This window comes from Schistocerca nitens, chromosome 2 (genome assembly GCF_023898315.1).
Source record: "Schistocerca nitens isolate TAMUIC-IGC-003100 chromosome 2, iqSchNite1.1, whole genome shotgun sequence".
Taxonomy (NCBI): domain Eukaryota; kingdom Metazoa; phylum Arthropoda; class Insecta; order Orthoptera; family Acrididae; genus Schistocerca; species Schistocerca nitens.
The window spans coordinates 991,292,755-991,320,357 of NC_064615.1; the positions used below are offsets into that span (position 1 = coordinate 991,292,755).

General features: G+C 43.2%; 1 protein-coding gene across 1 annotated transcript in view; it reads left to right on the forward strand.

Moving 5' to 3' along the window:
• LOC126235490 (uncharacterized) overlaps window positions 1-27,603 on the forward strand; it is a 586,979-nt gene that overhangs the window by 471,411 nt on the left and 87,965 nt on the right. The window lies entirely within an intron of this gene.

The window sequence follows — 27,603 nt, forward strand, 5'->3', positions numbered from 1 at the left end:
ACACGACATTTTAATTTCTACTGTCTATACTTTTACAAATAAATTCATAAAACTTTGAAAGCATGATCAGGAAGGATTCAGGATTCATACTCATAGCTTGAACTGACAGCCTTGAGAATTGTACTATTTATCGATTACTCGATAAATAGTACAATTCTCAAGGCTGTCAATTCAACTAAGTACCTGGGTGTTAAAATTACGAACCACTTCAGTTGGAAAGACCACTTAGATAATATTGTGGGGAAGGCGAGCCAAAGGTTGCATTTCATTGGCAGGACACTTAGAAGATGCAAAAAGTCCACTAAAGAGACAGCTTACACTACACTCGTTCGTCCTCTGTTAGAATATTGCTGCGCGGTGTGGGATTCTTACCAGGTGGGCTTGATGGAGGACATCGAAAGGGTGCAGAAAAGGGCAGCTCGTTTTGTATTATCACGTAATAGGGGAGAGAGTGTGGCAGATATGATACGCGAGTTGGAATGGAAGTCATTAAAGCAAAGACGTTTTTCGTCGCGGCGAGATCTATTTACGAAATTTCAGTCACCAACTTTCTCTTCCGAATGCGAAAATATTTTGTTGAGCCCAACCTTCATAGGTAGGAATGATCATCAAAATAAAATAAGATAAATCAGAGCTCGAACAGAAAGGTTTAGGTGTCCGTTTTTGCCGCGCGCTGTTCGGGAGTGGAATGGTAGGGAGATAGTATGATTGTGGTTCGATGAACCCTCTGCCAAGCACTTAAATGTGAATTGGAGAGTAATCATGTAGATGTAGACGTAGATGGAGATAGCAGTGGAAGCTCAAAAACGTAACAAAATACATTTTTTTACATGTGAATTTTCATCATTTTTTCACTTACTACTGGCTGCATTTGTTGCTATAGGTACACTTTTCTTCCTAAGTAAGAGACATTCTTCGATGAATTTTGCGCAGCATACAAACTATAGCTACATGTGTATGAAACTCTAGAGTTTATTTAATTTATGAAAAAATGAATGAACTGTTACATTTTAAACTTCAAGTTTAGAAGAAACTAAAATTTTATAGTTAATTATCTCAATTTTTACCACAGTTTTTAATAGATTTGGAAAATTCTAGAGTTTCATACACCTGTAAGTACTGCTTGTATGCTGTGAAAAATTCATCGAAGAATCTCTCTTACTTAGGAAGAAAAGTGTACCTACAGAAACAAATGCAGCCAGTAGTAAGTGAAAAAATGATGAAATTCACATGTTAAAAAAGGGATTTTTGCTACTTTTTTGAACTTCCACTGCTATGAGTGTGAGTCCTCAATCCTCGCTGGTCATTCTGACAAAGTTTTATGAATTTATTTGTAAAAGTATAGACACAGGAAATTAAAATGTCCTGTGGTGCCTCTCTTGCTCCAAGTCGGCCCGTTTGACGTCCTACCCCCCTTAATGGGAGGCACTGTATGCCTGAATGTTACATACAACTCCACCAGTCGACTTCAGAGCCAATGTCTTGCTGCATCAATACTCTCCCCTTCATCCAGGTACTGCTACCCGCAGAATGTATCCCTCATTGGGACAAACAGATGGAAGGTGCGAGGTCTGGGCTGTGCGATGGATGAGGAAGAACAGTCTAATGAAGTTTTGTCAGCCCCTGTTTGATGCCAGACATATGTGAGGCATTGCGTTGTCTTTGAGCAGATGAAGTTCATCACAATCCCCTACTTTTTAGGAGGGGCATACAGTAAGTAATGCGCCAAATTGTTTTCTGGAAGCAAGTTGGCTCTATTCAACATCCCAATACGCCATATCATTCCCATCTCTTTTGGCAACAAAACCCTATTTAGAACATAATCTCCTTTGAACGCGACGGCCTTATTCCACATTATTGAGAGGGCCTACATGCCCACATGGTACCACTCTACTGGTCGACTTCGAAGCCAACGTCTTGCTGCAGCAGTATCCTTCCCATTACCCACGCACTGCTTCCAGCAAAGAGCGTACTTCATTGGGCCAAACAGAGAGAAGTCTGAAGGAGTGCGATCCGAGCTGTAAGGTGGATGAGGTAGAACAGTCCAATGATATTTTATAAGCTTCCCTCGGGTGCGCAGCCTAGTGTGAGGCCTTGCGTTGTCATGGAGGAGGGTAAGTTGCATTGTTGTGGCGACGAACACGCTGAATTTGTTTCTTCAATTCCCTGGGGATAGCACAACACACATCATAGTTGATCGTTGCACCATGAAGGAGGACATCAAACAGTATAACCCCTCCACGGTCTCGGAAGACCGTCGCCATGACTTCGTTGAGAGTGAGGTTTTGAACTTTCTCTTCGGAGGAGTGGCGACGTGGCACCACTGCATAGACTGCCGATTTGTTTCCGATTCGAAGTGATGAACTCAAGTTTTATTGCTTGTGACGATGTTCGACGAAAATTGTCACAATCAGCCTTGTAACGCGTAAGCAATTGCCTTCAGATTTCGAGCACTCTCTGACTCTGACTGTGAAGCTGATTAGATTCTCTTATTGTCTTTGGTGTCGAGTGTGTCAGCAATGCGAAAGAGATGTCCAGTTAAGCAGCTAGGTGTTTGATTGTGATCTGTCTATCACCTCCAATGAGAGTGTCCGCACGTTCAAACGTGGCAGGAGCCACAGCTGAGTCCGGCCGGCTGGCATGCGGGAGATCGGACCTTGTTGCGATGATGACAAACGTCTCGCCAACGACTCATCGTGCTTTTGTTCACTGCCTGGTCTTCGAAGACTTTCTGCAAGCGCCTATGAATATCAACGATGTTATGGTTTTCCGCCAAAAGAAACCCAAGACAGCTCTCTGCTTGGAACGGAATTCCGTTACACACTCATTTTAAAAGCTATGTATAGCACTGCCACCTATCGAAACTTCAATAAACGACAGGGGGCTGAAGCGAGAATATTGCACTATGGCTGTCTAAAATGTGACATATTGCAATCGAAATTGGCTGAGAAAAAATTTGCATTACTTGCTGAACGCTCCTTGTATGTTCCGATCGGTCGCGAAATGGGAACCACAGTGAAACTCCTATGAAGCCTTCCACAGATGTGTTGGGCAGTGTCTCTAGTATTTCCGTCGATCGCTTCACGTTGCACTTCTCAGTTCGGAGCGCACAATACCTAGAAAATAGTGTATTCTTCCAAGTATGGCTGCCCACCAAGAAATTACGCCTGATTTCATCCAACGCTACATGACGTAACTGTCATCGTCTTCGTGACAATTCTCGGCCGCGCACTCGTTTTCGATGGTAAGTGTCTGGTCACCTTCCTTACAGCTCAGACTTGGTTCCCTCTGATTTTCATATCTGCTGACATGAGCCGCTGACTATGAAGACAGTATTACGGCACAGACAGAGAGCAGCAGATGAGCGTAAAGAATTGGCTGAATGGTGGAAAACACAGCTGCTTACTATGGCGATGGTACTGAAAAGTTGTTCAAAGCTACAACAAATGTGTAAATCAGAGCGGTGGTAGAAGTTGCAAATGAAGCATTTCCGACTTTAACTGCGTTTTCCATTTCGCGACTGGTCGGAACTTACTTTCTAGACAACCCTCGTTTGAGGGTCGGTGTTCGTTTGTTTCTTTTTTGGTTTTTTTATCTTTTTTTAAATTCTGATAGGATATAAATCAAAAAGAAATGTATATAAACAGAGGCACGTGCCCAAAACCAGACCCCAATTTTCTTTTTTATTTATTTTTAAAATAGAAAGTATTAAACCATTGTGTTTTTTAAGGATGTAATATTTACTTTTCTAATGTTGTGCACCATTTGCATTTCCCTCTTAGAAAATACGATCAAAACTTTTCATTAGAAGAAGTATATTTTAAAAGCCTTGCTCCTAGCAAGTTCGAAAAAAGCTGCCAAAATCGGACCCCTTGTGAAAATAATCAAAATAGCACTAAACAAAGTCGGGAAAAGATATGAAATCTGAAGAAACAATCTTGTTGTATTGTTCATAATTTTACGTAAAGTACTGCATAGTAACAAATTTATACATATCATCGTTGGGATATTTATTGTGAGCACATTGTTTCATCTTACTTGGGGAAGATTTTTGATTCCTACTCCACTTCGCGTCGTGTCCGTTCCTTCTGTAATCTGTGCAGCATCAACTTACTAACCTTACAAGTTTTGCTTGCAATACTGCAAACTGTTTCATCAGCGTTAACACACCATCCTCCCTCCAATCGTCAACAAATTTAATGGCGCCAACAACACGACGCCGTAGCTGGCCGCGAAGGCATTTTGTGCACACTTGAAAGCTTCCTTCTCGTCCGTCGTGTCGGAGCTGTTGTAACATCCGGTGAAACCTCATCGTGATTGGGGTCAGAACCCACGAACTCGTAGCGCAGTGCGGTGTGACATATTGCTCTGTTGACTCCACCGGAAACGGTTGCTCGCGGACTGGATAATTTCTAAGCCCTGCTACACCTAGGCTAAATGCTAAAGAGGGCCACCAACCTCTCTTAGACCAGCGACACAGGGTTAAAACAACCACTATTCAGTGCCATGAAGCCATCTGACCACCTGCAAAAGCTCCCAAGTCCGACCACTAGATTGGAGTCTATATACACAAATGTTCTCTGCATACATAAATGATTTGGCGGGCAGGGTGTGCAGCAACCTGCTGTTGTTTGCTGCTGATGCTGTGGTGTACGGTAAGGTATCGAAGTTGAGTGACAGTAGGAAGATGCAAGATGATTTAGACCAAATTTCTAGTTAGTGTAATGAATGGCAGCCAGCTCTAAATGTGAAAAAATGTAAGATAATGCGGATGAGTAGGAAGAACAAACCTGTAGCGTTCGGATACAGTATCATTAGTGTCCTGCTTGACACAGTCCAGTCGTTTAAATGTTTGGGCATAACGTCGCAAAGCGGTATGAAATGGACCGAGCGTGTGAGGACCGTGGTAGGGAAGGCGGATAGTCGACTTTGGTTTATTGGGAGAATTTTAGGAAAGAGTGGTTCACCTGTAAAGGAGGCCGCATATAGGACGCTGGTGCGACCTATTCTTGAGTACATCTCGAGTATCTGGGATCCACACCATGTCGGACTGAAAGAAGACAGTTCAGAGGCGGGCTGCTAGATTTGTTAGCGGTAGGTTCGAACAACACCAAAGTGTAAAGGAGCTGCTTCAGGAACTCGAATGGGTATCTCTGGATGGAAGCCGACATTCTTTCGAGAAACACTATTGAGAAAATTGAGAGAACCAGTATTTGAAGCTGACTGCCGAACGATTCTACCGCCGCCATCAAACATTGCCCGTAGGGAGCACGAAGATAAGATACGACAAATTAGGGCTCATACAGAGGCATACAGACTGTATTTTTTCCCTCTCTCTGTTTGCGAATGGAAGCGGAGAGGATATGAGTAGTAGGGGTACAGGGTACCCTCCACCACGCACCGTACGGTGACTTGCGGAGTATGTATGTAGATGTAGATGTAAAACAAGCACCTTAATCATTAACCACGCCGTAACCAACCGGTTTCACGCATCTCTTCTGTAAACAACACTGGAAAAATGTTTAGTCAAAGAGGGTAAGAGCATAAATGAGAACTTCACAGTTCAAATTTCCATTGCAATACAACACACTTTAGTCTCTTCTAATGTCCGAGGCCAAGTATGTCGTCACACAACTTCTTCGAACTAGCCATTTGCTCCACGCTCTTTTAGCCGGCCTCTTTCTAAAGAGTCCGTGTACGCTAAACAACAACAGCACACTCGATAGACTAGCAAGGGTCGCAAGTTCAGTCTTTACTAAGGATTACTTGAAAGTGCCGTGTCAAGGGGAGGTTTACTATCTTTGCCGGAAAAAAGCGTGTTCTATGAGAATTTTTTTCTCGGGATGTGTTATAGATGTCAATTTCAAATTTGTTCAAAATGTTTATTGATATTTCCTCTACAAACTGGAATAATTTAGACCGAAAATGTCGAAGACAAAAGGCGGAAGTGCCGTCGGAACGAAACAACAAAAAAATGGTTCAAATGGCTCTGAGCACTATGGGACTCAACTGCTGTGGTCGTAAGTCCCCTAGAACTTAGAACTACTTAAACCTAACTAACCTAAGGACAGCACACAACACCCAGCCATCACGAGGCAGAGAAAATCCCTGACCCCGCCGGGACTCGAACCCGGGAACCCGGGCGTGGGAAGCGAGAACGCTACCGCACGACCACGAGGAACGAAACAACATTTGGATGTAGACCTCCACGCGCGGTATGTCACAGGTCAGCCGGCTCGTCTGAAATCAAAACTGAGTAGACGTTAACGAAGTATATAAGATTCTTTAGGAGTTGTACCTTGCTTAAGTTATTTGGACCATAGCAAACAAAATGTCGGCCATTAAAAAATAGGGTTTTTTCCATCGATTTTTCGACTTCTTCAGCCTAGTAAAAATAATTATAGTTGATGAATCGGAATAAAAGTGGTACAACTCCTAGACAATTTAGTTATCTTCGTCGGAGCAATGAATCATGCCAGTCGGTTCAGTAGATTTGAAGTTACCATACCGCGCGATAGAAAAAAAAGTCATTTCGAGAAAACACGTTTGAAGTTTTGATTACATATAAATGCAATATTGTGCAACTTACATTCCAACTGCTATACTGGGTCCATAAACTAGTCCTTCCTCTTCCTCATAGAGGGTGTTCTGCTCGATCTTGGCCATTCTGCGCTGCTTCAGAGCCGCTCGTACGGCCGGTGACAAGCGGTTTTCGGCCGCTTGAATCCGGTGGTCGTCCGAAAGCTTGGCGAATTGCGTCGAATAGAGTCCCAGGGTGAGGTCCATCGTTGTCATGGTCTTCGGAATTGCTGAATACCCTTCGTTGAAGCTGCTCACCGCCAGGAAAGTCGCAATCTCCACAGTCTTCGCAACAGAATGCACATGCTTGGGGGCTAACTTCCAAACACACGCGTTCAAACTTTCACATGAATTTTGGGTGTTTCCTTCCAAGCACCAGTACAATAACTCATTCTCGGAAAGAAAAAAGTTAGTGCAGGTGCATTTTTTTGTTCAACCGCAAATAACCAACATTTCCATTCCGTATTTGGAAAAACCGTTTCAGGGGTGGATTCTAAACACTTTCATGGATCCAAAAATGTAATTTCAACAAATCGATTTTTTTAAACGAAAGATACTAAACCTTCCCTTAATAGTTGTGACAGCAAAAATATTATCTGCCAATGACTCACTACGACCGCGGGACTGCTACGGTCGCAGGTTCGAATCCTGCCTCGGGCATGGGTGTGTGTGATGTCCTTAGGTTAGTTAGGTTTAAGTAGTTCTAAGTTCTAGGGGACTTATGACCTAAGATGTTGAGTCCCATAGTGCTCAGAGCCATTTGAACCATTTGACTCACTACGTGCATCAGGAGGGCGACAGAAAATGAGTGTTCGGAAGGTGTGTGTGTGTGTGTGTGTGTGAGAGAGAGAGAGAGAGAGAGAGAGAGAGAGAGAGAGAGAGAGAGAGAATTCCTAAGGGACCAAACTGCTGAGGTCATCGGTCCCTAGACTAAGACACTACTTAAACTAACTTACGCTAAGGACAACACTCACACACATGCCCGAGGGAGGACTCGAACCTCCGGCGGGAGAGGCAGCGCAATTCGTGACTTGGCGCCTCTAACCGCGAGGCCACACCGCACTCCGCCCGGCTGTCCGGGAGGGGGGGGGGGGGGGCGCAGACAATGTTTTGTGAGATCAGCGCATCACACTTCACAAAATTAACATCGCTGACATTCAAGAAATGTTCAAAACAACCCATTACTTGCACCGTTAACACAGTATGAAAAATGGCGCGTCACAGTGATCACAAAGCTGCTGGCCAAACGCAATGCTCCTATCTTAGTTCTCTTACGCCCATTCTCCCACTCTTGCTTGCTGTGACGTATATAGTCGCTATTGCCCTTGCAATATCACGCACAAAAGAAAGAATTGGAGGGGGCAGAGTACCCCCAACTTCTCGCGCAACAGTAAATAACTTTCCATCCAATTTACCGTAAACATTAACTGTTGGCATAACTGTATACGAATGTGTTATGGTGTTGACATTAGTTGCTCTTCATAAAAATCTCTTGGCTCCTTTCGTATTCATTTCCTCTTGAAATCCTCATTGGTCGGAGTTGAAAATAAATTCCTTACTGTACGATGGTATAAGTTTCTTTATATAATCTAAAAATTTTCTGGGTGATTCCATAATCAAGTAGACGCATTGTTTTAAATTTCGTTATCTTACGTCTTCCACTTCTGTAGCACCATTTGAAGTTATGCAACCATCCGCTGCTTCTGTTGATATCGCTGTAATCTATGTCGCCCGTAATCTGATGTGTATAACGTAGTAGTTCACTATTATGCACATCCTGTAAATTGTATCGAGCATCCCCGAACGCGCAATCACAGGTTTTTATAACAAGTGAGCCTTGTCCTCCCTTGAATACCTGTAGTGTTTCTTACGCAGAACACAGTTATATTGCTGCGGACTTAGTCGAAATCTGTTCATAATTTTTTTTAATGCTGAGGATGATCCTCCATGTACATTGTCCTTGGACAACGATTGTCCTTTACTGCATTTCACTGGAGACGGAATTTGTGACTCCCTGTCCGACAAGGATGATGAACTACATGGCTCGACATCTGTTCCGGTCCTACTTTCCCTTATTAAGCAAGTATCGTCATCATTGTACTTCTTAAGTACACTGTCCGCACAGTTGAGCGTATACGACCACATATTCGATTGCAGAAACGTCAATATTTCATCTGCCACTTCTTTCTTTCTTTCTTTCTTTTGCTTGTGCCTTTTTTCCCGCGGATACGCAGGGTCGGCATGATGAATCGGATGTGGCAATGTCAGTTGAAGGGGTGGACGGATGCCCTTCCTGCCGCCACCCCATACCCCACGGGAAGGAATCAGTGTACCCCAACTGTCTGCGTCGAGTGTAATCCATGGAATAGTGCGAAAGTGTTCAGATGTCTGCGAGCCATGTAACTGAGGCGGGACGTGGGGACCAGTCCGGTATTCACCTAGGGGGATGTGGAAAACCGCCTAAAACCACATCCAGGCTGGCGGATTCGATCCGGGGCCGGCGCGCCTACCCGAGTCCAGAAAGCAGCGCGTTAGCGCTCTCGGCTACCCTGGCGGGTCTCATCTGCCACTTCTTTCTCACTGCGAAATTCCTTGGGTAGCTTTCTGACGAAAAGTCAGCTACAGAAAAAGTTGTTGTAGATACAACGCAATTGCTCTGATTTTTACCAATACCACTTGAACTGTAGCACTGTTAAGAGTTACTAGTCGACTAAGCAGTTCATTTACGCTCCGTAACCTCACACTGTGCTCCATTGTTGCCATTAGCAGCTGATATTGTTGTTGCGTCGTAGACAATATGTGGGGCGTCGAATGTCACTTACTTAATTGGCCTTTCTGCGACCTCGCGTTCAAGGGGTTCCTTGTAAGACGTTTGACAAGCGCACAAGAGGGAATGGACTTTCGAGCACTTTCTGAACCTTCCATACCCGAAAAAAACTTTACTGGACACTGACTAAAAACTTCCGAAATACGCATCCACAGTATATGTGCTCCAGTGGGCTCCAGCATCCCTCCTGCACCTTACCACTTCCACCGACCAACTCCTCGATTTCCCAAGCTGCCCACATTTCCACGACATTATTTTCACTTCGGCTAATCAGCCTCCCGAAATTAGTCACTGCGACTGGCCACCTCCTGCTTACGCTCTGAGTATTTCTGTTAAGTGCCGCTGCCTGCCAACACTGTCCGAATTTTATGACAGTAAACTAATATAGTATAATATAATAACAGTACTTTCTCAAAGGGTACTAGGAAACGCCAGCCATTCTGTGGGAATAACACTCGGCTCTCAGATCTCCTAGTCGGTCCAGGCCAGCACTCTTTAGCCGGATTAGGGGAAAGCCAGCCCTTTACCCGCAGGTTAGTGAATAGCCGCAGCCCTCACGGGCACTGGAAAGCCGTTGCTGTCGCTCCCAAAAGTGGTCAGAACTTCCCAACGGTCACGGTCCGTAAATGATCAATTACACACTCTCGCAACGCAGTTGTGGCTAGACACATTACAACTTGAATAGCATAACTTCGTAACTAGCTGATTGCAAGGAGGGGTACCGTGTTGCGGGCCTGCACTCAGCTACGATACACAGAGCTCTGCATCACCTACAGTACAGGCAACACAGTGCGCACGTGGAGCTCGAGAACGAACTGCGATAGGCAGGGGCCCCACTCTTTGCAGAAGACTCGCCGAACACCACTCGCAAAGTTTCCCTATCGGGATATACACTGAAGAGCCAAAGAAACTGCTACACCTGCCTAATATCGCGTAGGGTCCCCGCGATCACGCAGAAGCGCCGCAACAAGACGTGGCATGGACTGACCTAACGTCTGAAATAGTGCTGCAGGGCTGTCCATAAATTTGTAAGAATACGATGGGGTCGACATCTCTTCTGAACAGCACGTTGCAATGCATCCCAGATATGCTCAATAATGTTCGTGCCTGGGGGGCTTGGTGGCCAGCGGAAGTGTTTAAACTCAGAAGAGGTTTCCGGGAGCCATTCTGTAGGATTTATGGAACTGTGGAATGTCGCATTGTCCCGCTGGAATTGCCCAAGTCCGTTAGAATTCACAATGGACATGAATGGATGCAGGTGATCAGACAGGATGCTTATGTACTTTCATCTGTCAGAGTCGTATCTAGACGTATCAGGGGTCCCAGATCACTACAACTGCACACGCCCCACACCATTACACAGTCTCCACCGCCAGCCGGAGTGGCTGAGCGCTTCTAGGCGCTACAGTTTGGAACCGCGCGACAGCTACGGTCGCAGGTTCGAATCCTGCCTCGGGCATGGATGTGTGTGATGTCCTTAGGTTAGTTAGGTTTAAGTAGTTCTAAGTTCTAGGGGGCTGATGACAGCAGTTAAGTCCCATAGTGCTCAGAGCCATTTGAACAATTTGAACAGCCTCCACCAGCTTGAACAGTCCCTTGCTAACATGCAGGTTCCTTGGATTCATGATGTTGTCTCCATACCCGTACATGTCTATCCGCTCGATACAATTTGAAACGAGACTCGTCCGACCAGGTAACATGTTTCCAGTCGTCAACAGTCCGACGTCGGTGCTGACGGACCCAGGCGAGACGTAAGACTTTGTGTCGTGCCGTCATCAAGGTACTCTAGTGGGCCTTCAGCTCCCAAAGCCCATATCAATGACGTTTCGTTGAATGGTTCGCACGCTGACACTTGTTGATGGCCCACCAATGAAATCTGCAGCAATTTGCGGAAGGGTTGCACTTCTGCCACGTTGAACGATTGTCTTCAGTCGTCGTTGGTCCCGTTCTTGCTGGATCTTTTTCCGGCAGCAGCGATGTCGGAGATTTGATGTTTTACCCGATTCCTGATATTAACGGTACACTCGTGGAATGGTCATGGGTAAAGACACCACTTGGTCGCTACCTCCCGTAATCGTGCGGCGACTGTAGCACCACGTTGAAACTCACTCAAATCTTGAATACCTGACATTGTAGGAGCAGTAATAGGTCTAACAACACGAATAGTGATTCATCAGCAAGGAATCGCATGTCGAGATGGAATTCCAAAACCATTCATTAGTGACGCAAATACGCATAACAGGAAAACATCCTGCCGTAAACATAAAACGTGGACTATGGATCAATGGAAGAATGAGTCACATTTTACACTTTCTACAAATACTGGTCGAGTTTAAATCCCAAGAGTGCAACATGGCGGGGGTTCGAAGATGATTTGTGGTGCCATATCGTAGTATTCCAAGGGAACCGTATTTATTCATCTAGGTCACATTACTGCCAAGGATTATGAGACCGCTTTGGCTGATCCGGTCTGATATCATAGTATTCCAAGGACACCATAGCTATTCATGTAGGTCACATTACTGCCAAGGATTATGAAACCGTTTTGGGGGATCCGGTCTGATATCGTAGTATTCCAAGGGCACCATGGTTATTCATCTAGGTCACATTACTGCCAAGGATTAAGAGTCCGTGTTGGCTGATCCGGTCTGATATCGTAGTATTCCAAGGGCACCATAGTTATTCATCTAGGTCACATTACTGCCAAGGATTAAGAGACCGTTTTGGCTGATCCGGTCTGATATCGTAGTATTCCAAGGGCACCATAGTTATTCATTTGGTCACATTACTGCCAAGGATTAAGGGACCGTTTTGGCTGATCCGGTCTGATATCGTAGTATTCCAAGGGCACCATAGTTATTCATCGAGGTCACATTACTGCCAAGGATTAAGAGTCCGTTTTGGCTGATCTGGTCTGATATCGTAGTATTCCAAGGGCACCATAGTTATTCATCTAGGTCACATTACTGCCAAGGATTAAGAGTCCGTTTTGGATGATCCGGTCTGATATCGTAGTATTCCAAGGGCACCATAGTTATTCATCTAGGTCACATTACTGCCAAGGATTAAGAGTCCGTTTTGGCTGATCCGGTCTGATATCGTAGTATACCAAGGACACCATAGCTATTCATGTAGGTCACATTACTGCCAAGGATTATGAAACCGTTTTGGGTGATCCGGTCTGATATCGTAGTATTCCAAGGGCACCATAGTTATTCATCTAGGTCACATTACTGCCAAGGATTAAGGGACCGTTTTGGCTGATTCGGTCTGATATCGTAGTATTCCAAGGGCACCATAGTTATTCATCTAGGTCACATTACTGCCAAGGATTAAGGGACCATTTTGGCTGATCCGGTCTGATATCGTAGTATTCCAAGGGCACCATAGTTATTATCTAGGTCACATTACTGCCAAGGATTAAGAGTCCGTTTTGGCAGATCCGGTCTGATATCGTAATATTCCAAGGGCACCATAGTTATTCATCTAGGTCACATTACTGCCAAGGATTAAGGGTCCGTTTTGGCTGATCCGGTCTGATATCGTAGTATTCCAAGGGCACCATAGTTATTCATCTAGGTCAAATTACTACCAAGGATTAAGGGACCGTTTTGGCTGATCCGGTCTGATATCGTAGTTTTCCAAGGGCACCATAGTTATTCATCTAGGTCACATTACTGCCAAGGATTAAGGGACCGTTTTGGCTGATCCGGTCTGATATCGTAGTATTCCAAGGGCACCATAGTTATTCATCTAGGTCACATTACTGCCAAGGATTAAGAGTCCGTTTTGGCTTATCCGGTCTGATATCGTAGTATTCCAAGGGCACCATAGTTATTCATCTAGGTCACATTACTGCCAAGGATTAAGAGTCCGTTTTGGCTGATCCGGTCTGATATCGTAGTATTCCAAGGGCACCATAGTTATTCATCTAGGTCACATTACTGCCAAGGATTAAGAGTCCATTATGGTTGATCCGGTCTGATATCGTAGTATTCCAAGGGCACCATAGTTATTCATCTAGGTCACATTACTGCCAAGGATTAAGGGACTGTTTTGGCGGATCCGGTCTGATATCGTAGTATTCCAAGGGTACCATAGTTATTCACCTAGGTCACATTACTGCCAAGGATTAAGAGTCCGTTTTGGCTGATCCGGTCGGATATCGTTGTATTCCGAGGGCACCATAGTTATTCATCTAGGTCACATTACTGCCAAGGATTAAGGGACCGTTTTGGCTGATCCGGTCTTATATCGTAGTATTCCAAGGGCACCATAGTTATTCATCTAGGTCACATTACTGCCAAGGATTAAGAGTCCGTTTTGGCTGATCCGGTCTGATATCGTACTATTCCAAGGGCACCATAGTTATTCATCTAAGTCACATTACTGCCAAGGATTGAGAGTCCGTTTTGGCTTATCCGGTCTGATATCGTAGTATTCCAAGGGCACCATAGTTATTCATCTAAGTCACATTACTGCCAAGGATTAAGAGTCCGTTTTGGCTGATCCGGTCTGATATCGTAGTATTCCACGGGCACCATAGTTATTCATCTAGGTCACATTACTGCCAAGGATTAAGGGACTGTTTTGGCTGATCCGGTCTGATATCGTAGTATTCCAAGGGCACCATAGCTATTCATGTAGGTCACATTACTGCCAAGGATTAAGAGATCGTTTTGGCTGATCCGGTCTGATATCATAGTATACCAAGGGCACCATAGTTATTCATCTAGGACACATTACTGCCAAGGATTAAGAGTCCGTTTTGGCTAATCCGGTCTGATATCGTAGTATTCCAAGGGCACCATAGTTATTCATCTAGGTCACATTACTGCCAAGGATTAAGGGACCGTTTTGGGTGATCCGGTCTGATATCGTTGTATTCCAAGGGCACCATGGTTATTCACCTAGGTCACATTACTGCCAAGGATTAAGAGTCCGTTTTGGCTGATCCGGTCTGATATCGTAGTATTCCAAGGACACCATAGCTATTCATGTAGGTCACATTACTGCCAAGGATTACGATACCAATTTGGCTGATCCGGTCTGTCACTTGGTGCTATGTTTGTTCCCCATTCGTGATGCGTGTTGCAAGACGACAGGACCCGTGTGCCCACAGCTCGCATCGTCCATGGCTGCTTTTATGAACACGAGGATGAATTGTCGCATGTCTCCTGGCCACCACAGTCGCCACCTCTCAATATTATTTGGCGTTTGTGCTCTGCTTTGGAAGGAAGGGTGGTAGACTGCTGTCCACATCCGTGATTGATTGCTGGACTTGCCACTATTTTGCAGGCTGTTGCTAAGCCATGACTCCGCAATATGCTTTCTTCCAGGAGTGCTTGTTCTGCAAGGTTCGCAGGAGAGCTTCTGCGAAGTTTAGAAGGTAGGAGACGAGGTACTGGCGGAATTAAAGCTGTGAGGACGGGGCGTGAGTCGTCCTTGGGAGGCTCAGTTGGTAGAGCACTTGCCCGCGAAAGGCAAAGGTCCCGAGTTCGAGTCTCGGTCCGGCACACTGTTTTAATCTACCAGGAAGTTTCTTTATCTCATTGTCGAGTAGCACTAGCAGCCTAAGTCCTCAACTATTTGGTGGATATATTCCAGTCTCTGTCTTCAGTTTTTACCCTCTACATCTGCCTCTAGTGCCATAGAGGTTATTCGCTGAGGTCTTAACCATCTTGTCCCTTCTTCTCGTCATTATTTTCCGTATATTACTTCCCTCGCCAATTCTCCAGAGAACCTCCTTATTATTTACCTTCTCAGACCACCTAATTTTCAACGTTCTTCTGTAGCACAACATCTCAAATGATACGATTCTCTTCTTTTCCGGTTTTCCCACAGTCCGTGTCTAACATTCTGCGTGGTGTCTGTTTGTTCTATATCGTGTCTCCCTACCACTTTCGCGCAACGACGCTCTGAGCGTGTTTTATAGGGAATTGACTAGTTTGAACCTGGGACCTGTTGCTGGTGAGGAGACGCCAGACCACACATGACATGTAGAATTCAGAAGAGTTCAGTGAGACTAGCGATGATATAACCAAATACTTAATGATTTCAGCGTCAGCTCCACTGCACTCCCTGTAAAAGAATCTTAATACTAACTAAATTTAGCGGAAGGGGTTCAAGGCTTTCCTATTTTTAGTTAGCTGGTAAAATAACGTCGAAAAAGCAGTTATGTTTACCATTGGAAATTTTATTCTACTCACAAAACATCGTTTATAAATTGCACTATTGATAAAAGGAAATGTTTTAATACAGGATGGTAAAAACCAACTGCGTTCAACAAAAATGTGAACGAATATTCCCTGAATGGGTTTCCAAGTTCTACAATGGATCGAAGGATGACCTATGCCATATCACATCTATAATCTAGGTTTAAATTAAGTTTCACAAAAGAGAAAACTATCAAAATGGTCTACAGTGACCCTCAATTATCTTTAATTACTTATCTAACTTGTCGTAAATTACAGTGGCTGATGTGGCTTCTCAATAATTATATAACAGAAAAATCACCGTGTTTCAGATATTTACTTCAAGTGGCAAATGTGAACACCATGAGCTTTAATTGACGATCGACACTAGTATTACGCAAAAAGGGGGTGTAACAGATGAGACTTCTGCAGTTCTGAGTGAAGCTTTATGCGCTGTTATGCAGCATCGCGTGCGTTCATTACCTTGTCGGTGTTCGTCAGGGGGCGGCGGATAGCACAGCTCCGCTCACCTCGCCGTCTCAGAAGCAACCCTCTCCTAACTTCTCCTTACTACAATTTACCGAAGTTGGTTTAAAAAAACTATCTGGCTGTGTTTTCATCTGACCAATCAGGGTCTCAATGTTAACCTTAAGCTCCGCCTACAAAAATTATGTCTATCCAATGAGAAACGTTATACTTTTCGTGGTGGGGCAATGTTTTTTAAAGTTTGCAACATAAGAGAGACGCGAAAAAGTCTCACGCTAAAACTTGCAGCTGGTGTGGTCCTTTAGTGTTATCGTAAGATCTATATTGATCTTCTGGAGGGCTCTATCTTTTAACATGGGCTGGGGGGGGGGGGTGGTCGTAATGTAACAGAGACGCGAAAAAGTCTCATGCTAAAACTTGCGGGTGGTGTGGTCCTAGCGGTTAGCTGGCGATGTGGGTGTCCATCCGTCCCTTATCGTAGGGCCTTCCAGCTTAACACGGTTCTGCTCTCGGCTTCTGTTCTCGTTTCTCCCCTCGGAACTGCGTCTGTCTCACGGTGGGAAGGTATGACATGCATTTAGGCATTCTTGTGTTAGTCTGTGGTATTCCATTTGCTCACTCGTTACTCATATTACTTTGGTTAATTTAATGTCACGATTTATTCGGAGCTATGTGACATACTACTGGATCTGCTTATCATGTCAGGGTTTTCATGGAAGGTATTGGATTTGCCTGACACCTTACACGTGTTTTACTACCATAAAATGCTGTGCTCCAATCCTACATTCTCTGAAATTTCTTCCTCAAATTAAGGCCTATGTTTGATACTAGTAGACTTCTCTTGGCCAGGAATGCACTTCTTGTCAGTGCTAGTCTGTTTTTTACGTCCTTCTTGCTCCGTCCGTCAAGGGTTACTTTGCTGCCTAGGTAACAGAATTTCTTAATTTCATTTAGTTCGTGACCATCAATCCTGATGTTGTCATTTGTGCTATTCGTCATTACTTTCGTCTTTCTTCAATTTACTCTCAATTCATATTCATTAGATCTTTCATTCCATTCAGCAGAACCTGTAATTCTTCTTCAGTTTCAGTGCGGATATCGGTGTCATCAGCGAATCTTATCATTGATCTCCTTGAATTTTAATTCCACTCCTGAACCTTCCTTTTATTTCCGCCATTGCTTCTTTGATACGTAGATTGAACAATAGGGTCGAAATATTTGTCTTTCGAGAAGTTCGTTTTTGGTCTTCCACTCTTATTGTTCCATGTTGGCTCTTGTATATATTGTATATTACCCGTCTTTCCCCATGGCTTACCCTTATTTCTCTCAGAATTTCCTACCATCTGGCGCCATTTGACATCGTTGAACCCTTCTTCCAGGGCAACAGATCCTATGAACATGTCTTTATTTTCCTTTATTCTTACTTGCATTATCAACCACAACGTCAGAGTTGCCTCTCTTGCGCATTTACCGTTCCTAAAACCAAACTGATCGTCAACTAACATATCCTCAATTTTCTTTTCCATTCTTCTGCATATTATTCTTGTCAGCAGCTTGGATGCATGAGCTGTGTAGCTGATTGTGCGATAACTCTCGCATCTGTCGGCACTTGCAATCTTCGCAATTTTGTGGATGATGTTTCTCCGAAAGTCAGATGGTATATCGCTAGACTCATACATCCAACACACGAACGTGAATACTCGTTTGGTTGCCACTTCCCCCCCCCCCCCCCCCCATGACAATGATTTTAGAAATTCTGGTGGAATGTTACCTATCTCTTCTGTCTTGCCGATCTTAAGACCTCCAAAGGTAAAAATTATGCCATCCAATTTATGCAGGGTGCTACAGCAATTAGTTTCGAATTGTTCCAGAATAAAAACAGTCTTGTTTGCGAAATTATTTAATATCACTGATGTGTGTCACCCTTTTGAGGCATCATCAGATTGTGTAAATGTGGTTGGATGTATAATCCGTCCTCCATCAAGCCATATAAGATGGAAAATGAACGCAACAGATTACATACCCAGTTACCGTTGCGTCCAATTCCCATTTTATACGGCTTGATGACGGACGGGTTTTATATCCAGCTAGATATACACAATGTGATAGCGCCTCAAAGGGTGAACCGTGTCGCTTATATTAAGTAATTTCGCAACCAAGGTTGTTTTTATTGTGAAATCTTTCAAACCTCTTTTAAATTCTGAATCTAATACTGGGTCCCCTACCTCATCCATGCCGACTCTTAATTCTTCTTCACGTCATCCGAAAAGTCTTCTCCCTCATAGACGTCTTCGGCGTACCTTTTTTCACCAATCCGCTCTCCCCGCTGCATTTAACAGTGGAGTTCCCAATACACTCTTAATGTTACGACCCTTGCTTTTAATTTCACTGAATGCTGTTTTGATTTTTCTGTTGGCTGCGCCAGTCCTTACGACAATCCTTTATTTTTCGATTTATTCACATTTTTCATGCAGTTATTTCGCAGAAGATTCCCTGCACTTCCTATTTATTTTGTTTCTATGCTATTATAGAAAGAAAAAAGGATCTACCCCTAAGAGGGTGATGCTGGGGATAGAACATCTTTTTCTTACATCAATAAACATGAACCACGTTAAGAAATTTGCCTATCTGCACGCACGTACTATTCGTTTGCAATGCTGTAATGCTGCTGGTGCTGATTTGCGTTCTGGCAAAAGGGTGGGGGGGGGGGGGAGGGAGGAGGATGTCGAACAGAGAAGTGAATGCAGCTGACGCTATCGCACTTACTCATCAGCACTCATAATAGCGATTCATCTTACGTCCAAAAGTGCAAGATCATTGGCTTTCGAGCAAAGGGTAGAAGCATTTAAGAATCGGCTAAGTTTGTAAACCGTTCACGTACTGATGTAAAAAAAATGGCTCTGAGCACTATGGGACTTGACATCGGGGGTCATGAGTCCCCTAGAACTTAGAACTACTTAAACCTAACTAACCTAAGGACATCACACACATCCATGCCCGAGGCAGGATTCGAACCCGCGACCGTAGCAGTCGCGGCCGGCTACCGCTGTAGTTAAAGTATACTGTGCATGGCAAAATGGCTCTATCTAAAGCCGGCATCGAGGCAATTGTAGTCCACCATGGGCCATAGATGGGGTGAACGTCGGCTGCAGAGATGTGTACGGACGAGTAGAGGTGCAGCTGTTGAGCAACTGGCCAGGTGAACCAAGCGGCTAACAACAGCGCCTCCTCAGCGACCGTTTAGGGAAACATTTAATTATAAAATCTATAAGATCACCAATTATACACGGACGTCCCATTACGTCCAATGCTCGGGTGTTTGCCAATATCGGAGAGCCCTGGCAGTAGAGACGATATGTAAGGGAAAAATGAATTGAAGTTTGTGTTGCTGAGGGAATTCAGCTCAGGTAGTTCGTGCAGCAATGCTGTCCATCGTACTGCGGTGGTGAAACATCATCGGGCCCGGTTAGTACTTGGATGAGTGACCGCCTGGGAACACCGGGTGCTGTTGGCTCCCTCTCAAAATAGCCGGCACGGTAGCTCAGCGTGTTCGGTCAGAGAACCGGTTGGCCTCTGTAATAAAAAACTGAGTGGAAGGATAAAAAAAAATGTTAGCATTTCTGCCTAGCCAGCAAGAAGACCCGGGTTCCATTCCCGAACGCAGCACAAATTTCAATTCATTTCGTGTGCTTCGATCATTATCGTTCAGCGAACGTTGCTCCGTATGGGCCTTTGCAACAGGCGCCCGGTTCATATCCCCTTACCGACTTTTGTTCATCGGTGACAAAGGCAGGAATTCGCACGCCAGTACCGCAGTTAGACGTCCAATGAGTGGCGGCGGGTTGCGTTTCCAGACGAATCAAGTTTTATGCTCCGTCGAACAGCAACAATCGCCGGAAGGCTCCAGGCCGCAGGAGGCAGTGTTGTGGTCTGGCAAATGTTTTCGTGACATTCCCTGGGTGATTTCACCATTCTGGTTGGCACAATGGATCAACACAAGTACGCATCTAATATCGGGGGCTGTCTTGACCACTACAAGGAGGTTATTTTTTCTCGGCACCATGGCATCTACTGGCAGGACAACGCAACGTGTCACTCAGCTCGCAGTGTTCGTGCGTCGTTGGAAAAGCACCAGGATGAGTTTACCATACATCTACATCTACATGGACACTCTGCTGATCACATTCAAGTGCCTGGCAGAGGGTTCATGGAACCACCTTCTAGGTATTTAGCTGAATTTACGGCTTTTAGATTAGACTGATTTATCGTGTAACCGAACTTCCTTTTAGCACTCGTGTGGATGACCTCACACTTTTGGTTGTTTAGAGTCAACTGCCACTTTTCTCACCATTCAGATATCTTTTCTAAATCGATTTGTAGTTTGTTTTGATCTTCTGATGACTTTATTAGTCGATAAACGACAGCGTCATTTGCAAACAACCGAAGATGGCTGCTCAGATTGTCTCCCAAATCGTTTATATAGATAAGGAACAGCAAAGGGCCTATAACACTACCTTGGGGAACGTCAGAAATCACTTCTGTTTTACTCGATGACTTTCCGTCAATTACTACGAACTGTCACCTCTCTGACAGGAAATCACATATCCAGTCACATAACTGAGACGATGATCCATGAGCACGCAATTTCACTACGAATCGCTTGAGTGATACAGTGTCGAAAGCCTTCCGGAAATCCAGAAATTCGGAATCGATCTGTAGTCCCCTGTCAATAGCACTGAACACTGCATGTGAATAAAGAGCTAGTTGTGTATCACAGGAACTATGCTTTCTAAACCCATGTTGACTATGTGTCAATAGACCGTTTTCTTCGAGGTAATTCATAATGTTCGAACACAATATATGTTCTAAAATCCTGCTGCATATGTGCGTCAACTACATGGGCCTGTAATTTAGTGGATTACTCCTACTACCTTTCTTGAATATTGGTGTGACCTGTGCAACTTTCCTGTCTTCGGGTACGGATCTTTCGTCGAGCGAACGGTTGTATATGATTGTTAAGTATGGACCTTATGCATCAGCATACTACGAAAGGAACCTAATTGGTATATAGTCTGGACCAGAAGACTTGCTTTTATTAAGTGATTTAAGTTGCTTCGATACTCCGAGGATATTTACTTCTACGTTACTCATGTTGGCGGCTGTTCTCATTGAAATTCTGGAATATTTACTTCATCTTCTATTGTGAAGACATTTCGGAAGGCTGTGTTTAGTAACTCTGCTCTGGCAGCACTGTCTTCGATAGTATCTCCATTGCTATCGCGCAGAGAGGACAAAATGGTTCAAATGGCTCTGAGAACTATGCGACTTTACTTCTGAGGTCATCAGTCGCCTAGAACTTAGAACTAATTATACCTAACTAACCTAAAGACATCACACACATACATGCCCGAGGTAGGATTCGAACCTGCGACCGTAGCGGTCGCTCGACTCCAGACTGTAGCGCCTAAAACCGCTCGGCCACTCCGGCCGGCGCAGAGAAGACACTGATTGTTTCTTGCCGCTAACGTACTTCACATACGACCAGAATCACTTCGGATTTTCTGCCAGGTTTCGAGACAAAGTTTCGCTGTGGAAACTGTTATAGGCATCTCGCATTGAAGTCCGCGCTAAATTTCGAGCTTCTGTAAAGGATCGCCAATCTTGGGGATTTTGCGTCTGTTTAAATTTGGCTTGTTTGTTTCATTGTTTCTGCAACAGTGTTCTAACCCGTTTCGTGTACCAAGGAGGATCAGCTCCGTCGTTTGTTAATTTGTTTGGTATAAATCTCTCAATTGCTGCCGATACTATTTCTTTGAATTTTAGCCACATCTGGTGTACACTTACATTATTAATTTGGAATGAGTGGCGATTGTATCTTAGAAAGGCGTCAAGTGAATTTTTATCTGCTCTTTTGAATAGGTATATTTTTCGCTTATTTTTCGAGGATTTGGGCATTACAATATTCAATCCCGCTACGACAACCATACTCCCCTGGCTACCAAACTCCCTGGATTTAACCCAAACCGGAATCTCTTGGACCACCTCGATCAGTCTCTCCGCACCATGGATCAGCAACTGACAAACCTACCGCAGCTGGCCACGGCTCTGAAGTCGGCATGGCTCCATAATACTTTCGAAGCTTTCCAGAACCTCATTGATACTCTTCTTGCACGTGTCGCACCGGTAGATACAGTGAGCATTAATCGTCACGACACGGCAATTACGTGCGAAATTGCTTTGCTCAAGTGCAACGGGTGACAGAGTGTCAGCAATAACCTCACGTCTTCTACTGATCTCATAACTGGTTGCACAGAGAAAGGGCAGGCCATTCAGTCTTGCTGCGCTAGGTGAAATTAACACCGGAGTAACACACTTTGAGTGCCAAATGTTTTTATTAACCAAATGAGCATCATATCCGAAATTGTTTCTAATACGCTTTTACAGTGAGAATTATATGCACTTTGCTCGGTTCCAAATATATCCGAGCACTTTCTCTAAAAAGTGAGGTCAATCATTCAGCGAAAGATTAGAGACAAGTCAAAATTCTACGACAGCTCACCTTGAAGGATTCTCAACTGGTATTGCTAATTTTACGCAGCCTCAAACATCGTGCTGCTTTGTGTCTGTTCTCAGCCGGTCGTAATCGTTCTAATTACACCTCTGTTTTGTGAAACTAAGGGAAAATTCGTGACGAGCCGCACCAGACTATTCAGAAGTCTGAAAAAAAACCCTGAAGTGGTTCAAAAGGGTAAGGGAATTTTTCCATTTATCTTTCAAGAGGATGCCAACGCGTTTCGCATTTATAATCACAAGCACGGATACAGCACATTTCGCTTCATCGCCTTTCCCGCCAGTCATCTATATCTACCCTCATTCTCCACCCAGCCTATCCCCGAGGTTACTCGATATGTATTTTGAGCAAGCAGTAAAGAAAACATAAGAAAAATTTGGAGTAGGAATTAAAATCCAGGAGGAAGAAATAAAAACCTTGAGGTTTGACGATGACATTGTAATTCCGTCTGAGACGTCGAAGTACTTGGAAGGTTGAACAGAATGGACAATGTGTTGACAGGAGGATATACGATGAACATGAACAAAAGCAAAACAAGGATAACGGAATGTAGCCGAATTTAATCAGGTGATGCTGAGGCAATTAGACCAGGAAATGACACCCTTAAATTAGCAGATGAGATTTGCTATTTGGGCAGCAAAATAACTGATGATGGTCAAAGGAGAGAGGCTATAGAACGTAGACTGGCGATGACAAAAAAAGTGTTTCGGAAGAAGATAAATTTGTTAACATCCAGTACGGATTTAAGTGTCAGGGAGTCTTTTCTGAAAGTATTCGTATGGAGTGTAGCCTTGTATGGAAGTGAAACATGGACGACAAACAAACAAAAAATGGCCGGAGGACGATAAACAGTTTAGACAAGAAGAGAATAGAAGCTTTTGAAACGTGGGGTTACAGAAGAATGCTGAAGATTAGATGGGTAGATCACATAACTAATGAGGAAATACTGAATACAAATGGGGAGAAGAGGAATTTGTGGCACAGTCTGACTAGGAGAAGGGATCGGTTGGTAGGACACATTCTGAGGCATCAAGGGATCACCAATATACAGTAGTATTGGAGGGTAGCGTGAATGGTGGAAATCGTAGAGGGAGGCCAAGAGACGAATGCGCTAAGCAGATTCAGAAGGACGTAGGTCGCAGTAATTATTCGGAGATGAAGAGGCTTTCACAGGATAGAGTAGCATGGAGAGCTCCAGCAAACCAGTCTTTTGACTGAAAACCACATCAAATACAACTCTATCCAGCCACTAGCGTCGCTTCTCACATCGCAGCTACGCATCGCCCCCTGTCATTCTGAACTGCTTAGGTCCGGGAAACGCTTTCCCAAGATCACTGACTGTTCCTTCTGTCTGGTGTCGGCCAAAGTCCATTAACAAAAACTGTCCAAAATTCCCTTGACTAGTCTAGCCAGGGTAGCTGATTATGCCGAGCTTATCTGTTTACTTGTTACTCACGTAAACCCTCAGTATTCCGCAGGCATCGGCCCATGACGGTTCTCGCCGAGATGTATCAGGACCGTTCCGGTACGACTTTGAAATCACAAGTCTTAATTTACATGTGCATCTTTTTACTGTTCCTTTATTCATTTTAACTTTGTGCTACGTTCCCTTTTTGGTGCTTTTCACTATGTCCTTTATTTCACCATGATTACTATTTAATTTCCCTTTCATCGGTGGGACCCACCTTTTTTTTATTTTACAGTTTTATTGTTCTTTTTAGAGTTGGCTTCCTTTTGTGGCCATCTTCTTCGCTGTGGCTGTTTTGACTTGTGACTTTCGTAACTATTTTGACAATTATTGCAACTTTAATGTGAATGCCAGAACGTCGAATGCGCCCAGTGTTCGTCACTAAATGATTTGACAAAAAGTAAGTTGGATTCTGTAATTAAATTTGCTTCTGTCATCTGCGTCTTTGGTGTATAATGTTGTATTCTTCTGCCTAGGTTCTTGCCACTCTAAATTTTTTTAATAATTTTATAATTTTTTATAATTATAAACGGTGTCGTAGCAGGCGGAGAGGTGATACTCCGACGTGGCGCGTCCCAGGTGGCGGATAGGGGGGGTCCTCACCGGTTTACCGGCGGACTTGAGCGAAATAAAATAGCTCTCGCGGACCAAACACTAAACAACCTCTACGGCTAACAACCGTAGTTGTAACTCGGAGCTTGCTCCATACAAGGTTGACTACCTTTGAAAGTCAAACATGGAAGGAAATCTTTCAAGGAATAATCCACCGCTTGGCAATAACCAAGGAAGACTGCACTCGGATACGGTGGGCAGTCACCTGAAAGATAACTTGGATGAGTCGGAGCATCTGAAAATACCCAAAACGGACAGACGACCAAAACTCAAGACAGGACAAATAAACTACATTGCGACACACAATATAAATTCCCTCATACAACCAGGCAAACTCAAAATTCTGACGGATGAAATGGATCGCAAGGGGATTCTCATAACCGGACTTCAAGAAATGAGAAATACTGATCAGGAGCCGATAGAATCACAAGGATATAGGATTTATAAGGGAATACCAGGGAAAAGAGTCATGAAACAGTGTCCACAATTTGGAACAGGATTCGTGGTGAGTCTGAAAATAATAGAGTCCATAATAGAATTTAAAGCACAACCTCCCAGGCTCTCAACATTAACTCTAAAAGCTGCAAATAAAATGTACACAATAATAAATGCCCATGCCCCGACAAATGATAAAAATAATAAAAAAGAACACAGAGAAGAGGTAGAAAAATTTTGGGAGCTCTTAGATCAAACGACGAATAACATTAATAAAAATCACATCAAAATTTTAATTGGAGACTTGAATGCCCAGTTAGGAAGGGAAAAGAGATATAGAGACATAATAGGGAAATGGACAGCACAAAGAAGAACAAACAAAAATGGCATAAGACTAGTGAAATTTTGCAGAAACCATGACATTATCTCAAAGTCGACGTATTTTAAGAGAAGACCAAGTAAACTAAAAACTTGGAAACATCCAGACTGGAAAAAAGGAGAATGGCAACTGGACCATGTCTGCATGGATAAGAATTACCACAAGGAAATTTACAATGTGAAAGTACTGAGAGGGACAGATACCGGATCAGATCATTACATGATAAAGATTAAAATTAAATTAACCCCATTAGCAAAGAAAAAATCCCACCAGAAGAAGAAGAGAACCTATGACCCTCATAAACTGATACAAAATGAGGATTATGAAGCACAAACCAGGGATATAAAAATAACAGATGATCTGGAAGAAATAATTCCCAAATTGAAACAAATAGCTGAACTAGTTGCCCCTATAAATCCAAGGAAAAAACACCAGTGGTGGAACGATGAATGTGATGAAGCAGTGTTAGATCGACACCAAGCCTGGTTAAGGCATCAAAATTAAAAAACAGAAAAATCATATTTGGAACTCACAAAACAAAGGAAGACAACACAAAAAATAATAAGGAGAGTTAAACGTCAGTACCAAAAAGATATACTTCTAATGATAGAAACAAATATTGAAAAAACAAACTCAAGAGACTATTACAAAATATTTGGCAGACAATTACAAAGGTATGATCCTCCAACATTAATGTTAAAAGATAAAGATAATAACCTAGCCCATAGCAATAGTAAAAATACAGAAATTCTAGCAGAAACATTTAACAAGTTACTAAATTGTGAAGATCCCCCAGAACTTCTTCAGATAAACACAGAAACCCCAATTAAAACACCAGCAGAAAATATAAATCCACCTACAATTAATGAGGTCTACAGAGCTTTGAAAGAACTCAAAAACTACAAAGCAAGTGGAGAAGATCAAACGTTTGCTGAACTTTGGAAATATGCAGCAGAACCAGTAAAGATAGCATTACACCAATGCATAGTAAAATTCTGGAATGAAGAGAAATTACCAGAAAATTGGACTACTGCTATAATACATCCATTACATAAGAAAGGAGAAAAATCAAATCCAGACAACTATAGAGGAATTTCCCTTTTGGACTGCATGTATAAGATCATGTCAAGAATACTATACAACCGCTGTAAAGATCAACTAGAACTGGAACTGGGAGAATATCAAGGAGGATTTAGACCCTGGAGAAGCTGCCCAGAACAGATAATCACCTTGAAGTTAGTTATGGATGTCTACAAAAGAAGGCAAAAACAACTAGTCATAACCTTTGTAGATTTCAAAAAGGCGTATGATTGCATCCATAGATCTTCAATGATGAAAATATTAAGGAATTTTGGACTTCATCCTAAATTAATAAAAATGATACAGTTAACCTTAACAAACAACAAATCCAAAGTAAAATTTAGAGGAGAAATATCTGAACCATTTACGATCAAAACAGGGTTGAGACAGGGAGATTGTTTATCACCATTGCTATTCAATTGTGCTCTTGAATATGTAATGAGAGAAAGGTACAAGGAAAATCCTATGAATATTAAAATTGGAACCAAGAAAGATAAAATAAACCTAAATTGCTTGGGATTTGCTGATGACCTAGCATTACTAGCTAATAATATTCAGGAAGCCACGAAACAAATAACAAGCTTACAAAATATAGCACAAAAATTAGGACTCCAGATATCATTTGAAAAGACTGAAATAATGGTAACGGATCCACTTGTAATAGATCACATCACAGTGAACAATAGGGAAATTAAAATAGTGAAACAATTTAAATACCTGGGTGAAATTATAACACATAAATTGGACGAGAAACCTGCATGGCGAGCAAGAACTAATAAAATGATAAAAGCTCAAAAACTAACATGGTCTACGTATAATAAAAAATGTCTATCAATTAAAACAAAATTAAAACATTACAAGACGGTGGTTCAACCAGAGGTTACATACGGAAGTGAAACTCTTTTTAAAGTCACCCAGAAAAACAGAATTGACAAAATTTTAAAAAGTAGAGAGAAGAATTGCTAGAACATG